At 36.8% G+C, this 13,331-nt stretch overlaps 1 long non-coding RNA gene across 1 annotated transcript in view; it reads left to right on the top strand.

Annotated features, from left to right (window-relative positions):
- LOC119538388 overlaps positions 1-12,856 on the top strand; it is a 48,492-nt gene extending 35,636 nt beyond the window's left edge. The window contains exons 2-3 of the long non-coding RNA XR_005217548.1: positions 11,820-11,898; positions 12,823-12,856. This is a non-coding gene — a long non-coding RNA (uncharacterized LOC119538388). The remainder of the gene's footprint in view (positions 1-11,819; positions 11,899-12,822) is intronic.
- The last annotated feature ends 475 nt before the right edge of the window (positions 12,857-13,331 follow it).

Genomic DNA, 13,331 nt, shown 5'->3' with positions numbered 1-13,331 from the left:
ACAATTGAATAAAAAATAGGCAAATAATTCAAACAGTTGTTTCATTCAAGAAGTTACATGGATGAAAAATAAGCACGTGAAAAGATGCTCAACATCAGTAGCCATTACAAAAATGAAAAATTAAAACCACAAGGAACTTCTACTACAGACCTATTAGAAAAGTTGGAAAGAATGTGGAGGAATTGGAAATTTTTTACACTACTGATGAGAATGTAAAATTGTTCAACCACTTTAAAAAACAATTTGGATGTTTCTTAACATTTTAAACACATACCATCATATCATTCAGCCATATAAGGCCTAGATATTTTATCCAAGAGAAATGAAAGGATATACTCATACAAAGGCTGAGACAGGAATGCTCATAGCAGCTTTATTTGTATTAACCCCAAACTGGAAAATACTCAAATATCCATCGAGAGGTGAATGTATAAAGAAATTTTGGTTTATCTATAAAATAGAATACCACTTAGCAATAAAAAGGAATGAACTATTGATAGATGCAGGTTGTTTCTCAAAATAATTTTGCCAAGTGAAAGAAGACATACTTTGTGATTCCTTTTATCAGATTCTGGAAAATGCAAACTATTACATGATGGCAGAAAGCAGATCAGTGCTTGTCTGGGAAACAGGGAATGGATTGTGGCAGGAGGGAGAGATTACAAATGGCCATGAGACAACTGTGGTGGTGATGAATAGGTTCAATATCTTAGTCATGGTTATGTTTTCATGGGTATGTGCACATGTCAAAACTTATCAAATTGTATACTTTAAACATATGCAGTATATATTTTTGTAAATTATATCTCAATTAAACTGTTCAAAGAAATTAAAATAAACTTCCAACAAACATATTATATTCCTTCATGCAAAAATACACACACACATGCACACACTTTCATAGGTCCATACTTAATAAAAGCACATATAGCAAAAATAAGGAGGCTCGCGAGCATCACCTCTTCCATTATTCAACACATTTAGTGTTCACCTACCATAGACTAAAATCTATATATTAAAGATTAACATATGAATGTGAATCAGACATCACCATACCTACAGTCATGCTACCACCCTTGTCCCTTTTTTACTTTTTCCCTTTAATTATTTTAAACTAGCCACATATATAATGAGAGTAGGGGTCATCTGAGAGCAGGAACCAACATGACACAATTTGCTGCTGTAGCCCAATGTTTTTCAACTTCAGCACTATTATATTGTGGGCTGAATTCTTCATATTGGGAAACTTTCCTGTGCATTGTAAGATGTCTAGCAGCATTCTTGGCTTCTGCATGCTAGATTCTAGGAGCACACCTGGGATCATTAATTTCATGTGTCAGCTTGGCTAGGTTATGGTATCCAGTTATTTGGCCAAATACAGGCTTAGTTGTTAGAGTAGAAGTATTTGATAGATGTGATTAGCATCTACAATCAGTTGATCTTATGTAAAAACAATTATCTTTCACAATGTGAAAGAGCCACATCCGATCAACTGGAGGTCTTAACAGCAAGAAGCGAGAGTTCCAGAGATCAGAAAGAATTCTACTTCAAGACTCTACTTTCCAATCCTTCCTTAGTTTCAGTCCAAAGATATTTGGACTCAAGAATTCAATGTCACTCTTACCAGGTTTTCCAGCCTCCAGCCTTTCAATGAAATCAGATTTGCCAGGCCCCACATTGTGTGAGACACACATTTCAATTTTGGTTATATTTCTCTGGAGAACTCTGCTACCTGATACCACATTCCACCCCCTAGTTGAGATAACCAAAAAAATGTATCCAAACATTTCCAAATGTCCCCCAAGATGAGGAGGGAGGGTAAAATAGCCCGCATTTTAAAAACCACTGCACCAGCCCCAGTTTATAGCACAATATTGTATTAGTAGGTGCAAAGTATATGTTTTTTGAATGGATGAATGAAAACACACCATTTGTACAAAAATACTGGGCACAAGACATCAACAAGTATGAAATGTAGTTCATTCTTGCTCATGCATTTTGCTTAAAATTATCGTTTCCAGTGACATACAGGTACCTACGGCAGGTCATATTTTATGTGTGACTATTTCTTTGGAGGAAAGATCATTTTCTCTCTGGGGTCTGCTACTTTTTCCATCAATAGGAGAGTACGATGAGACAAAAACCGTTTTTATCCATTGCTTGGTAGTTACAATTCTTTCTTCATTGGGAGCTTATTGATTTTATTTCATCTTTCAGCTGGTAAATAAAGCCAGTTCTCAATGTCCACAGTATGGGGCTGACAATATCAAAAGCAGAAGTTCACATTCACCAACTTGACTTATTTTTCTGCTGTCACTATTCTAGCTGAACTGAGAAAACCACTTGAAAGAATTTCCCACCTCTTAGCAGGTGGTTTAAATTCCCCCAGAGACGGCAAAGAGAGCACAGTGCTCAGGTTTCTGCTAATAAATGGCACAATTAAATTTGCGGGTAGGCTACATGGGATCATTTCATGGGTACTCGGAAAATTCCTCCTGCATAAAAGATGTTTCTTTCCTTCCTCTTTGATTCAACTACAATATAACTCAAACTTATTTATTGAAAGCCGACTGTGGGCCAGGCACTGAGTTAGGTTCTTGGATTATGGTCATTACTCTTGATATAGTCATTTTTTGAAAAGATATCTATTCTAATAAGTGTGTAGTAGTATTTCATATTTTTTATTTGTATTTTCCTAATGGCTAAAGATGCTGCACATCTTTTATGCCTACTTGCCACCTATATATCTTCTTTGATGAAGTGTCTATTCAAATTTTTGCCCATTTTATTGGATTATTTGCTGTTATTACTAATATTTGAGAGTTTGTTACTTATTCTGGTTACAAATTCTTGATTGGATATAGGATTTGCAAATATTTTTTTCTGTCTGGTTTGCCTTTTCATTCTCTTAACTTCGTCTTCCAAAGAGCAGAGGTTTTGATTTTGATGAAATCTAATTTATCATTTTTTTTCTTTAAGGGTCATGATTGGGTATTCTACCTATGAAACTTCTGTCTAACCAAAGATCACACAGAATTTTTTCCCATGTTATCATCCACAAATGTTTGGTTTTGGGTTTTACATTTAGGCCTATGATCCATTTTGGGTTATTTTTTGGCTATGGCATGAGATATGGATTGAAGTTATTTTTTTTTTTGCATATGGATATTCAATAATTCCAGCACAGATACTAATCTTTCTTCACCAAATAGTCTCCACACCTTTTGTTGACATTTAGTTATCCATTTATGTAGGAGTACATTTCTGGACTGTCTATTTTGTTCCATTGACTTCTTTTGCATTTTTTATGCTGATACCAAACTTTCTTTGTAAGTGTAGCTTCACAATAAACCTTGAAAACAGGTATTGTTACTCTTGCATTTTTTTTCTTTTTCAAATTTAATTTGTCTCTTCTAGATTGTATTTCCACATGAATTTTTCAGTCATTTTGTTAATTTCTCCAAAAAAAAAAAAAAACCCTGTTGCTATTTTGACAGATTATGTTGAATCTACAGATCAAAATTTTCACAAAATTCGTCTTCTGATGTATGATCATGTTGTATCTTTCCATTTATTTTGGTCTTTAAGGTTCTTTTAATAATATTCTGTAGCTTTCAGTATATAGGTCTGTGTTGGTTTGAGTCTGTTCTATAACCCAGAAAAGACTATGTTCTTTTAATCCAATCTTGTGGGGACAGACCTATCATGGGTGGGACCTTTTCATTAGATTGTTTCCACGGAGATGTGATCCTGCCCATTCAAGATGAGTCTTAATCCCCTTGTCCTCTATGAGAGGATAAAAGGCAGAGACATTTTGAAGAGAGCTCAGAGAAGCTAAGATATGTAATCCAGAGTCTGCCCCTGGGAGAAGCAAAAAGGATCCATAGGAGCTGAGAGATGCTAAGACAGAAGCTCAGAGACATTTTGGAGAAAGCTATAGAAACCAGAAGCTAAACCTGGGAGAGGACAAGCAGACTGCAGCCATGTACCTTCCCATGTGTATTAGTTATGGTTCTCCAGGGAAACAATCAATAGGAAATATCTGTAAATATGAGATTTTATAAAAGTGTCTCATGCAACTTTGGGGATGCATGAGTCCAAATTCTGTAGGGCAGGATGCACGAGTCAAATTTCTGTAGGGCAGGCAGTGGGCTGGCAACTCTGATGAAGTCTTCAATGAAGAGGCTGGCTAGCTGAAGAAGAGAAATTCCATAGGGTTGGCTGTGAGCTGACACTCCAATGAGATCTTCAATGAATTTTCCAGGAGAGGCTGGCTGGCTGGAGAAGAAATGAAAGTTCTCTCTCTCCTCCCTTTAAAGTCTTCAACTGTTTGGGTTAAATAGAGCTGATTGAATTCTCTCATTGTGGAAGACACCTCCTTCGTTGATGTTATCAGCCACAGATGCAACCAACTGACTGGTGATTTAATAAACCAGCCTTCTGGTTTATTAACCAACCACAAATGTCCTTGCATTAACGGTTAGGCCAGCTCTTGCTTGACCAGACACCTGGGCGCCATCACCTGGCCAAGTTGACACATGAACCTAACCATCACAGTCCACCCTTTGTCAACTTGTCGACTATATGCAACACCTTAGACCATACTTAATCTCTAAGTAGAACACAATAACGGCCTTATATTTTCCCTAACAATACTCAGCTGTCCTGTGTACAATCGGAAAAGCACTAGATCTCTCCAGAGTAGGGTGCAAGCCCTTAGGTAACATTCACTCTTAAACTTGATATCCTATAACTTAAATACTATGAAATGAACAATACAACTTATGTCATATGATAAGGGGATAAGATAGAGAAGAAAACAAAGATAATTTGCTTCATGTACAATTACAAATATACTCATAACAAAACAAGGAGGAAATCATGCCATCACAGCCCTAATTTCTGTAACTAGTCACACAGTTGCAGTTTATATTTATCATTACCTTCCTCCACTACCCATTCCATGTTCCCTTTACCCTCAGCAAGCACTTCAGCTGGCCATGGTTCTTTGCCTGGTGGGGTGACCCAAACCTTCATTCCTGAAGTTTCTGGGCCATTGCTAGTCCTGCCTGGATTGGGTTGTTGCCATTTTCCATTGACTTTAATTACAGGGCATGGTAGTACTAAGAGACACCCTAGGGGATCTCCTGTATTCCAGAAAAATTCTTCTTTACCTCCACTGTGTTTAAGGATTCTAGCTCAGTGACAGCAGCTCCCACAGTAATATCTGACCAACAGAGAAGAGCAACTACAGAGCTCTTCAGGGATCACAGAGTTAGTCTTACAAATTTATTCCTCACAGTCCTGGTAAAAGGTGTGTCCTCTGGACATTCCTGGGGTATGTGAGCAGGTCTTCCATGATAAATCCACTCTAACATTCCAATCTCTCTAAGCCTTTGAATTCCCTTCTCTCCATTATACCAGGACAGTTCTCGCATTTCAACCTCAGGTAATGTCGGCCACCTTTTGATCCATGCTTCAGTCATCCACCCAAACAAACTGTTAACACCCTTTCTAACCCCTCAAGCTACAACATTGAATGCAGAATCTCTGCTTAGTGGGCCCATATCAATAAATTAAGCCTGATCCAACTTTATATTCCATCCACCATTATCTCACACCTTTAATATCCATTCCCACAAATATTGCCCTGATTTCTGTCTATATATATTGAAAAACTCATGCAGTTATTTGGAGGGTAGTGTACTTCCCCATGGGTCACACTTTGGACCTCATCTTTCAGGGTCTGTTGTGACTTTGGTCTAGTTATAGGCTTGGAAGAAAAGAGTGGTGGTGGGGGGAGGTCATGAAACGAATTAGAAGTATCCTTCAAGCCAATTACCTCAGGTCATTCCATTGCAGTTTCATCTGGTTGAACTGAATTAATCTCTCCAGACAGAGGAGTGAGGGTTGTTTCTCTAGGGGAGGTAATTACAGGTTTAGCAGGCACTGAAGGGTTAATCTTTTAGGCAGACGTTGGATGGCAGTCTCCTCAGGGCAGACTCCTCTGGTTCTTGAGAAACAGAATCTTAAAATGGGATTTTACAGTTGTTTTTCTTACCTGATTAGATTCAAAAGCACTAATGACTCTATTTCCCATAATCAAGATGTCACTGACAGTCCATGGCATGAGTTGGCAATGGAGATACACAAAATACCACCATTTGAATCTCCTAATCATACTCTTGTATGAGGCAAGGCTCTTGGTGACAGCGTTTTTGACACCGTAATAGAGTTTTGTGGAGTTAAGAGGTATAATGATGTCAGCTGGTTGTTCTTAGATATGCTGAATACAGTTATAAGAGAAAGGGAAACTGTTTTCTCAAGGCAGGCTGGAGGGTGGGTAGCTGTCTCCTCAGGGCAAGGCTGGAGAGTGGGTGGCTCTTACCTCAGGGCAGGCTGGACGTGGGGGGGGGCGTTTCCTCAGGGCAGACCATTCCAGTTATATCTAGCAAAGACTCAGCAGAAACCAGGGTTCCAATGTTCACACTGCCATCATTATTAACCCATATGTCCCCATCCCAATTTTCTAGATCCCATCCTTTTCCAATTAATGCCTTTAACAGCAGACACCTGTGAGACTAAAATTTTTGTTTGCATTGTAAATTTGCTACTCGCACAATGAGACTCTGGTCTGGTTTTCAGAGATCTCAAGTCTGCAGCCACAGGAAAAAACTTTTCTTTCAGGGCATATATAGAAACCTTTACATCTTTCATACAGTGTTTAAGTTGCAAATTTGAAGCCTTCGGCTCATCCCTTTCTCTTATAACTGTATCCAGTGTATCTAAGAGCAGCCAGTCAACGTCATTATACCTCTTAACTCCACAAAACTCTAAGGTGCCAAAAACACTGTCACCAAGAGCCTTGCCTCATACAAGAGTATGATTAGGAGATTCAAATGGTGATATTTTGTGTATCTCCATTGCCAACTCATGCCATGGACTGTCAGTGACATCTTGATTATGGGAAATAGAGTCATTAGTGCCTTTGAATCTAATCAGATGAGAAAAACAACTGTAAAAGCCCATTTTAATATGCTGTTTCTCAAGAGCCATTCCCGGTACCAAGCTATATTAAGCAGGGCTCTCTAGGGAACCAGAATCAACAGAAGATATCTATAAATATGAGATTTTTTAAAAGCGTCTCATGCAACTATGGGAACGCATGAGTCTAAATTCCATAGGGTAGGCAGTGAGCTGGCAACTCCAATGAAAGTCTTAGATGAATTCTCCAGGAGAGGCTGGTTAGCTGAAGAAGAAATGAAAGTTCTCTCTCTTCTCCCTTAAAAGTCTTCAACTGATTGGGTTAAATCCAGCTGATTGAATGCTTTCATTGCAGAAGACACTCTCTTTGTTAATGTAATCAGCCACAGATGCAATCAATTGACTGATGATTTAATAAACCAGCCACAAATGTCCTTACAGTAATGGTTAGGCCAGTGCTTGCTTGACCAGACACTTGGGCAGCATTACCTGGCCAAGTCGACACACGAACCTAAACATCACATCATGTGATAGAGAAACCCCAGATGCCATTGGCCTTTCTTCAGAGAAGGTATTGTCTTGTTGATGCCTTAATTTGGATATTTTCATGGCCTTAGAACTGTAAATTTGTGAACTAATAAATCCCCATTGTAAAAGCCCGTCCATTTCTGGTACATTGCATTTCAGTCTAGTTACATTTGGTTTTGTCTTAATTGCACTAGTAATAGCTTCTAGGACAATGTTGAATAAAAGTGATGAGAATAGAAATCCTTGTCTTGTTTCAGACCTTAGGGAAAAATCAGCCAGTTTTTAATGATTAAGTATGATATTGGCTGTAGGTTTTTGTAGATGTCCTTTAACAAGTTGAGGAAACTCCCTTTTATTATAGCTTCTTCAGAATTTTTTTAGATTTGTTGATTTTGAGGTAACTATTAGAGATCTAATGGAGACATCCAGCAAACAACTGGCAATCTGTATTTGAAGCTCAAGAGGAAGGAAGAAGACAAGCCATTGGGAGATGAAGATATAATTGGTTTCTTCAGCCCTTAGAGTTGATGGAATCAAATGGGGAGAGTTGTATGGACAGAGGAGAAGAACGCTTACAGTATTAATATATAAAAGATGGGTAGAGGAATAAGAGCCAGGAAAAGGGCCTTAGATGAAGCAGGCAGGGACAGGAAGGAAAAACAGGTGTGTGATATATCACAAGTCAAGGACTATCAAATTTCCTTTAATAAACGGGAGTGGAAAATATGGCTCAGTAGATACTAACATAAAATTTGATGTGGTCACAATCCCTCCCTTTTTCTTTCAAACAAATGTAAATGGATAATAAACATTTGAATTTTAAATAAAATTAATAACCAAAAAAATACATGTTTAACAATTTAAAAAATTAAATTGGCAAATATTTTTTAAAAGATAAAAAGAAGAAAATACATAATGTCAGAAATGATCAATGGATAGATATTGCTATAATCTTTTTGAGAAGGAATTTAGTAATGGAATTTGACCAGTTTTGTGTATCTTAAGAAAATACAGATCTTTAATTCTTTAGATATATAGATGTTTGATAGAGTGCTATTCATTTCAGCAAAATCTTAGAAAAAAATTGAAAAGTTCCACACACACAAAAAAATAAATTACTACATAAATAATGCTTAATTCATTTGAAAGTAGTATGCAATTCCAAAAATTGAAAATTTGAGGCTAAATGAAAATTGCAAGTACAGTATGTTTTCAATTATTTAAAAATATGCATTGGAGAAAACCTTTAGTTGTGCATGCTTTAAGTAATTAATCGGTTTCTTAGCTACTAACAACATTTTATCAATAAGTAAATTTGAGGAACTACCACATTAGATAGTTTCCCTTCTCTAATATAGGCATAAAATAGATAGCTTTGGTAACTGAGTTAAAGGAGATTTCACATTTGTCCAAAATACTTTTTCTGCAATATTCTACTGCGAATATTAACTGATACATCATTTCTGACGACAAAAAAAAATAGGTTGACTCTGAGAAAGGGGCAAATATGAATAGATTCTTTTCCCTGGCTGTTAGATAAAGTATCAAATTTCCCCCCAGAACATTAGCAAGGAGTAAAGAAACCTATACTATAAACAAACAAATGAAAATCTGTAGAGTGTTTATAAAGTATGTGAAGTTTCTAAAAAGTTAGTTATTCACTGGACTAAACTATGATTCATCAAAGGGTTGAGGTAAAATTGATATTTAATAACTGTAGTATAGACTCATATCAACTTTAAAGGTCAAATTATTACCTCCAATCTTCATGACATACAGTGAAGTCTGTCTTTTAAAACTATCTTGTCTATGCCAGCAAAATATGTACTTTTAAGTATGTGCAGAGGTGAGAATTACATTCATTCTTATGAAATAAACTTTTAATATACATTTACTGTGTGCCAAGCACTGCCCTAGGCCCTGGGGATGTCAAGGAGAAAATCAAAGTGTCCACAGACTGAGAGACAAAGGCATAAACAATTTAATGATAAAAGCCGCAGCAAAGACATGTGCAGGGGATTACAGGAACATAGAGGAGGTACATTTAATCAAAGCCAGGAGTAAGAAACAGAGAGAGGTCAGGAAAAGCATTTCTAAAGTTTAAGCTATCTGAACTGAATTTGTAAGGGATGATAGGATTTAGCCAGGTAAAAATGGAGGAAGGACAGCTGGCAAAGGAAATAGTTTGAGAAAAAGAAGCAAAAAAAAAAAAAAAATAGCATGGCACATATGGAGCCTTGCAAGTGGTGGCTGGAGAAATGTCTTTATTATTATCAGCTTTAGGTTTTAATGGCTGCAGCAAGGACTGGCTTCATGGGCAATCTGACCTGTGCAGTCACACAAGGCCCTATTCTTAGAAAGTCCCCATGCTTGGTTTAATGCTCTGCTGTCATCATCTTGAAATTCTTAATAATGTTTGAACAGGACACCTGTATTTTCATTTTGCATTGCACCCCATAAATTATGCAGCTAGTCCTGCCTGGGACATGAGTTGGCAGGAGCAGGGGTTAGAACTGCAAGAGTGAACTAATGAAATGACCTCAAAGGCTTGGTTTAGAATTTGGGTTTTTTGGAAAGTGATAGTGTCACTAAAAAGAAGAATTTGAGCTAGGAGTGGTCATGATTAGTTCTGCATTTTGTAACAATAAACATTGATTGAACTATTGAGAATGGATGGAATGGGCAAGGCTGGAGGTAGAGAGATAATTAGGAAGCTACTGCAGTAATACAAAAGGAGAGATTAGTAGGATATACAATCTGGAAATAGCAATTGAAATGAGAAGAGACCAAAATTTCCAGATATATTTAGGAGGTATAACTAAAGGACATGGTGACCAACAGGATGAGTGATAGAGGACTCAGAGATTACTCTAGACCATACTATTAACCAAACAGATATTGAGGAAGAGATAGACTTTAGAAGATAAATTCATTCATCTTTCTATATTCCAGCTTCACACAGTACATGAGTTAGGCGGCCCTGCCTACATTATGTGATCTGCGAGGATCTAAATGATCCTCCTGCCAATTTCCTTCCACAGGTGATAACTGATTGGGTTAAGGCAATGGGAAAAGAAGACCTCTGGGAAATATCAAACATATTATCTGATAGTGATAATCATCAATCTCCAATTACTTGTGGAGAGGAAGGTCTGGGTGTGGGGGCAATAGCAAGCATGATTGTTCTTTACGATAGCCTGGGGAGTTGGAGTTGAAGAGGGCAGCTAAAAGAAAGGCCAATCAAAGACTAATTTTACCTCCTTGATTGTGTAACAAGATGACCTTTCATGGAATGTATTTTGGAAAAAATTATGCAAAGGGACATTTGAATTTCCTTGATAAAATATGCACTAAATAAATCATGTTAAATAATATGCAACACAACCAGGAACTTCAATGGCCTTACCGTTCCTTTGGGAACTTTGTATCTTGGTTTTGATTCGAAATAAAATCTTTAAGTATTTGACTACTCTGAGCAGCAGCAGCAGATATATAATATGAAGGAACACCAATAAACAAACATTTACTAAAGATGGTATTGAATTATTAATGCCAACTTTTAGAAGTTTTAGGGAATGTAGAGAGGCATTCTGTTTGCAAAAAGTTTACAATTTATGGATTATGAATCTTAGACATACCATACACATATGCACACATACACATGGTTATCACAAGCCACTTCCTTGGAGGGAATATCATGGAGAATCACCCCCCCCCCCCAGAAAAAAACAAACAAACAAAAAGTAGGACAATAGCACAAAAGCAAGAAGATAGAAAAGAGGAGGGGAAAAGGATAGAAAAATATAAAATCAATCCTACAGATTGTAAAACTAAAAAATAGGTGTTTCAGAGAGATAGAACAGAAATCTAAAAGGAGTAAAGTTTCAAAATAATAAATGAGAAATTTCTAGAACTGAAGAGCAAACGTTTCCAGGTTGACAGAGCCCATCAAGTGTCTGGCAAAATGGATGAGCTAAAAATGCACAGCAATGTACATTATCATGAATTTTGAGAACATTGTGGGAAAAGAGAAGATGATAAAATATGAAAGAGACAGTAATATAGATGAGAGAAAGGGAGAGAGGGGAGAAGAGAGATCAAGATTATGAACAAAGGGTTTGTAATTAGAATTGCATCAAAGTTATAATGGTAAAACTGTAAGCTACAATAATATGGAGGAATGCTTTCAAACTTCTGAGGAAAAATATTTTTCAGCATAGGATTCTATATTTAGGCCAAATAATCAAATGTATGGGTAGAATGAAGACATTTTCATTCATAAACGTTCTCCACATTTAACCACCCAGGCTTTTATTGATGTAAATCAAGAAGAGGAAAATAGTGGATCTAATACAAGAAAGATGCAAAGAGAACCCCCAAACCATGGTAAGGAAATGTCCAAGATTACCGAGTTGCCAATGTTCTAGAGAAAAAAGCATATCCAGATTGCACTAGGAGAAAGGAAGGCTCCAGAAGGAATGTTGCAAAGGAAAAGATGAAATTAGTACATTACTCAGTGTATTTAAACATATCAGGAAGACACAGACTTATGGTAAAGAATTTGGGGCCAATTTTATGGTAAATACATAGAAAACAAAGCAACCAAGAATCAGTTAATTATTAACTGCATGGAAAATAAAAGATTATACAAGAAAGTAAATGTACAATACATTGTTTAGCTGTGATTAATATTTATAACACCGTAATAGTGAACATACTGAACAGTGATCAAACCAAGCATTATAAACATATAAACTATCTTGGAATCATGGGACAGAGGGGAAAAGTGTACATGGGAAGAGGAGGTAGCCCCCAGAGCGGGAGGTCAACAATTATATGTGAAACTGAAATTTTTTTTAAAAATCTGGCAAAATAGAAGCATAATATTTTATTTAGCAATATAGATGTAAATATCATTAGAAGCAGTCAAAAGAGTTGAAAAGTGGTTGCCTCTGGGAAGTAGAAATGAGTTTTGGAGGCAGTAAGGGACAATTTTCCTTTTAAATTATACGTTTTAAACAAATTGATAGAAATTCAAATTTTAAAATGGGATTTGATGGGGTAGTTATGGAAGTGATTTCTGTGCTGAGGGAACAGTGTGAATAGAGGCCAAAAAATGGGTACGCATAGAGTATGATTAGGTCAAGTTGTAAAGTGTGACACAAATAAAAGTCTAGAGAAGGGGAAAAAATAGGTAAAACATGGGACTAAAAACAGAGGTTGAGGCCAGATCACTGAGGAAATTGGGTTTGGACTTTAATTTTGGTTTTGGTTGCCACTTACTATGTCTTTTCCTGATCTTTCCCTCAGAAATGCCCGCCCATACCACAAGCGAGATGCCAGGCAGCCATGTTTCTGCTAACTGAACTTCCAGTCATAGCCAGCTGTGGAAGGATGGACAGCTGACCCTTGTTTGGGCAGTAGATTCTGTTTTAGGAATTCAGGTATTAAATTCAGAAACATAAGGGTAGGAGTTATTAGTAACTGAGTCACATTATTTATAGTATTGACAGGAAAGGTCTAAAAACTACAGCTCATTATTTTCCCAGGAATGCTCTGATTCTGGTTTTCCCCAAGCCTTGGTTATTTGGCTCTCATTTGGATTTTGTGAGATACACAGATACCCCATCAATACACTGCACTTTGTGCTTTAACATTTAGAGTCTGTTTCTGTTGTTTATACCTTAACTAATGTATAACTAATTGGGAACACTCATGAACTGTTGTCCTTCATAATAAAACAAAAATTGAACACAGGTCAAATTGCTAATTCTTTCAGGGCTAGTTGCCCCTTAGCAAGGATCTAATCTCAAATTGGA

The sequence above is a fragment of the Choloepus didactylus genome, chromosome 6 (genome assembly GCF_015220235.1).
Source record: "Choloepus didactylus isolate mChoDid1 chromosome 6, mChoDid1.pri, whole genome shotgun sequence".
NCBI lineage: Eukaryota > Metazoa > Chordata > Mammalia > Pilosa > Megalonychidae > Choloepus > Choloepus didactylus.
The sequence above is the reverse complement of the archived record's forward strand: the minus strand, read 5'-3'. Positions and strand labels throughout refer to the sequence as shown.